We start from the raw sequence: 5,099 nt of genomic DNA on the forward strand, positions 1-5,099 counted from the left end.
TGCTCCAGCTCGCTGGTATCTTCGAGACGGGAGCTTACACCCAGGTCTGGTGCCTTGATTTTTTTTTTTTTTTTTTTTTTTTTTGCAGTTGCTGCGGGGGACATCTCTACGGCACCCGACTCTGGTGACCAGCAGGGCTTAGGTTCCGTGGGTCCCACAAGACAGTCCCCAACAAAGAAAGAGTTCTGGAATGGCCACCACCCCCAGGGCACAGGAGTGGCTGCAGACACGGGAGCTCAATCTCTGTGTGAAAGAGACCTATTAGCTTATCATCAGAGCCACAGCCCGAGGGCAGGTTTCTAATTAAACACACATCTGAGGGCTGACTGCAAACCTTTCCCAAGGCCTCAGAGGGCGGGCCCTCTCTTTGCACTCTCCCTCTGCCAGGCTCCAGAGCACCAGCCTCTCTCAGAGGGGAGCACTTCCAGGAGTCTGGTACCCCAGTTTTTGCCCTGGTTTTTACAGCTGCCCTCCAGGAGATATGCCTTGACCCCCTGGCCCTGGTAGCCAGGGGGCCTGGCATTCCTGCGTTCTGTGGGGCTGTCACAATTGGAGAGACAGGGCTTGGGAGGCTAGCACCCCCAGGGCACTGCAGAGAGAGCACACTGAAACACCCCAGCCTTTCTGTGGCAGAGGCTTACTTGCTATTCTCGGGGCGGGCTTCGGGTCTGGCACACATTTAGAGGCTATGGAGGGGCTCTCGGGGAACGCAGATGGGGGACGCCATCCTTGGGGTCCCCTTCTGCCTCACAGCTCACAAGTGTCTCCCCAAAAGGAGCTTGTACACACACCTGGTGTCCCAATTTTGTGGACTACTGCACAGAGAAGCCTCCAGATCACCTTGCCCTAGGGACAAGCAGGGCTTACCTTTGCAATTCCAGAGGGCTGTATATATTTGCATTCTTTAAGAGTTGCTGCCTTTTAAAGGGCCTGGATTTTAAGCTGCCTGAAACTAGGTGCTAACTGAAATGTTCCTCTTTCAGGCACTGACTGGTCTTGGCATACCCTCGAATATTGGGAGCTACTAGGAATAAAACAGGCTATCTGGACTATCACAAAAATTTGAGAGCCAACAAAATTCTAGGGAACGGTTGGATGTTAAGTTTCACCTTCTATGTAAGGCCAACCCTTCGAGCCTGGGAGACATGGCTGTTTCATATAATGCTTGGAAACCAACAAAAACAAAATGAAGAAACAGAGAAATGTGTTCAAAGGAGAGAATAAGATAAAAACCTCAAACAAACAAACAAAAACCTTAAGGAAATGAAGATAAGTAATTTACCTGATAAAGAGTTCAAGGTAATGGTCATAAAGATGCTCACTGAACTCAGGAGATGAATGGATGAACCCAGTGAGAGCTTCAACAAAGAGATGTAAAATATAAGAGAGTACCAAACAGCAATCACAGAACTGATGAATACAATAACCGAAACTGAAAATTACACCAGAGGGCTCACCAATAGACTAGATGAATCAGAGGAAGGGATCAGTGAACTTGAGGACAGGAGAGCAGAACTCACCCAGAGCCTCAAAAAGAAAAAAAGAGTAACAGTCAGTGAATATGGCTTAAGGGACCTATGGGACATCAAACAGAATAACATTTGCATTATTGGGCTCCCAGAAGGAGAAGGTAGAGAGAAAGGGACAGAAAACTTATTTGAAGAAATAATGACTGCGAACTTTCCGAATCTGGGAGATAAAAACCCAAACATTTAGGTCTGGGAAGCACAGAGTTCCAAATAAGATGAACTCAGACTGACCTACGCTTAAACGCATTATAATCGAATCATCAAAAATTAAAGGGGAGAGTCTTAAAAGTAGCAACAGAAAAACAACTTGCTACATAAAAGTGACTCTCCCCTGCCCCCCATAAGACTTCAGCAAATTTTTCAGCAGAAACTTTGCAGGCCAGAGTAGACTGGCATGATATATTCAAAGTTCTGAAAAAAAAAAAAAATCCAACCAAGAATACTCTACCTGGCAAAGTTATCATTCAAAATTGAAGGAGAGATAAGAGTTTTCTTTTTTTTTTCTCAATATGTGAAATTTATTGTCAAATTGGTTTCCATACAACACCCAGTGCTCATCCCAAAAGGTGCCCTCCTCAATACCCATCACCCACCCTCCCCCCCCCCCACCCCCCATCAACCCTCAGTTTGTTCTCAGTTTTTAAGAGTCTCTTATGCTTTGGCTCTCTCCCACTCTAACCTCTTTTTTTTTTTTTTTTTTTTTGAGATAAGAGTTTTCAAGTCAAGCAAAAGCTAAAGGAGTTCATCATCACTAAACCAGCCTTACAAGAAATGTTCAACGAACTGCTTTATGCTAAAAAAAGGGGGGGCACTAATTAGTAACAAGAAAACCTGTGAAAATATAAATCTCACTGGTAAAGGTAAATGCATAGTAAAAGTAGTAGATGAATCGCTAATGAAGCTTGTATGAAGTTTAAAAAGACAAAAGTATTACAAATAACTCACTACAATAATTAGTTAAGGGATACATAAGTTAAAAAGATATAAAATGTGAAATCAAAATCAAAAGGGGGAGAAGAGTAAAGATATAGGTTTTTAGAATGCATTCAAATTTATGTTGTTATCAATTTAAAACGCACTGTTAAAAACAAGTTGTTTTATGTAAGCCTCATAGTAACCACCAAGCAAAAACTTCTACACAAAAGAAATGAGAAAGGAATCTAAGCATACCGCTGAAGAAAGTCATCAAATCACAAAGGAGGAGAGCAAGAGATGAAAGAAACACAGAAGAACTACAAATGCACCAGAAAACAATTAGCAAAATGGCAATAGGTGTGTACCTATCAGTAATTGCTTTAAATGTAAATGGGCTAAATTTTCCAGTTAAAGACATAGAGTGGCTGATGGATTAAAAAACAAAACCCATCTATATGCTTGTCCAGAAGATAGTCACTTTGGACCTAAAGGCACATGCAGAGTGAAAATGAAGGTCTGGGAAAATACCATGCAAATGGAAGTCAAAACAAAACAAAACAAAACAATCCAGGGTGGCAATACTTGTATCAGACAAAATAGACTGTACAACGAAGACTGTAATGAAAGACAAAAAAGGGCGTTACATAATGCTAAAGGGGTCACTACAACAAGAGGATATGGCAATTGTAAATATTTATGCACCCAACATACAAGCACCTAAATATACAAAGCAAATATTAACAGACCCAAAGGGACAAATGGATAACGACACAATAATAATAGGAGACATTAATATCTCACTTACTTCAACGGAAAGATCCCCCAAACAGAAAATGGATAAAAAACATTTTTTTATTATTTATGTATTTATGTATTTATTTATTTTGAAAGAGAGAGAGAGAGAGTGAGCATGAGTGGGGGAGGGGCAGAGAGAGCAAGAGAGGGAGAATCCAATGCAGGCTCTGTGCTGTCAGTGCAGCATGGGGTTTGATCTCACAGTTGGTGAGATCCCACAGTCTGTGAGATCATTATCTGGGCCGAAATCAAGAGTCTGTCGCTTAACTGAGTGAGCCACCCACGTGCCCCAAGACACATTGGTTTTAAATGACACATTAGACCAGAAGGACTTACCAGGTATATAGAGAACTTTCCATCTGAAAGCAACAGAATGCACATTATTCTCAAGCACACATGGAACATTCTCCAGAGTAGTTCACATGTTAGGCCACAAAACAAGTCTTAACATATTTAAGAAGACTGAAATCAGATCGGGCATCTTTTTTTGACAACATTGGTATGAAACCATAAATCAGTTACAAGAAGAAAAGTGGAAAATTCACAAATATGTGGATACTAAACAACATGCTACTGAACAATCAGTAGGTCAATGATAAAATCAAAGGTAAAATAAAAAAATACCTTGAGACCAATGAAAATGGAAATATAACATATCAAAGCTTATGGGACAAAGCAAAAGCAATTCTAAGAGGGAAATTTATAGCAACACAGTTGTACTTCAGGTAACAAGAAAAATCTCAAATAAACAACGTAACTATACACTTCAAGGAACTAGGCAAAGAAAGCACAAATTCCGTAAAGGAAAGGAAATAACAAAGGTCAGAGCAGAAATAAATGAAATAGAGGCTAACAAGACAATAGAAAAGATCAATGATACCAAGAGCTGATTCCTTGAAAAGATAAACAAAATTGACAAATCTTTAGCCAGACTCACCAAGAAAAAAAAAAAGAAAGAAATAGGATTAGACTGAAATAAATGAAACTAGGAATGAAAGGGGAGACATTACGACAGAACTACAAAGGCTCGTAAGAGACTACCAGAAACCTACAACCCACCAAGACTAAATCATGAAGAAATAGAAAAATATGATAGACTGTTCACTAATAAGGAGATTAAATCAAGAATCTAAAACCTCCCAACAAACCAACATCCAGGACCAGGTGGCTTCACTGGTGAATTCTACAACACATTCCAAGAATTTATACCAAATCCTTCTCAACTTCCTCCAAAAAACTGAAGAGGGTGAAACTTCCAAACTCATTTTATGAGGCCAGCATTATTACCCCGATACCAAAACCAGACAAGGATACCACATGAAAGAAATCTACGGACCAGTGTCCCCGATAAACATAGATGCAAAAACCTTCCACAAAATATTCACAAACTGAATTTAACAACACACTAAAAGGATCCTACGCCACCCATCAAGTGGGACCATCTGCGAAGATGGTCCAATATTTGCGAAAAGTTTTCAATTAGCAATAATCGCGCCTCGGAGAAACCTCATTGGCTACGATACTGCCACTGCGCAAAGCTAATATTTGCAAACCAATCAACGTGATACCCACATTAACAAAATGAAGGATAAAAGGTATATGATCATCTCAATAGATGCAGAAAAAGCATTTGACCAAAATTCAACATTCATTTACGATAAAAATCTCAACAAGTTGGCTATAGAGGCGGTGTACCTCAACATAGTGAAGGCTATATCGTGACAGTCCCACAGCTAACGTTATACTCGACCGTGGAAGCTGAAAGCTTTTCCCTTAAAATCAGGATCAAGGCAAGGATGTGCCTATTCTCGCCACCTTTATTCAACGTAGTGTAGGAAGCCCCAGCTGGAAACGAGGGAA

At 40.6% G+C, this 5,099-nt stretch overlaps 1 pseudogene; it reads right to left on the bottom strand.

The window, feature by feature from the left end:
- Nucleotides 1-4,605: 4,605 nt before the first annotated feature.
- On the bottom strand, nucleotides 4,606-4,779 carry LOC122469649 (annotated as a pseudogene).
- Nucleotides 4,780-5,099: the final 320 nt, after the last annotated feature.

This window comes from Prionailurus bengalensis, chromosome B3, assembly GCF_016509475.1.
Source record: "Prionailurus bengalensis isolate Pbe53 chromosome B3, Fcat_Pben_1.1_paternal_pri, whole genome shotgun sequence".
NCBI classification, from domain to species: domain Eukaryota; kingdom Metazoa; phylum Chordata; class Mammalia; order Carnivora; family Felidae; genus Prionailurus; species Prionailurus bengalensis.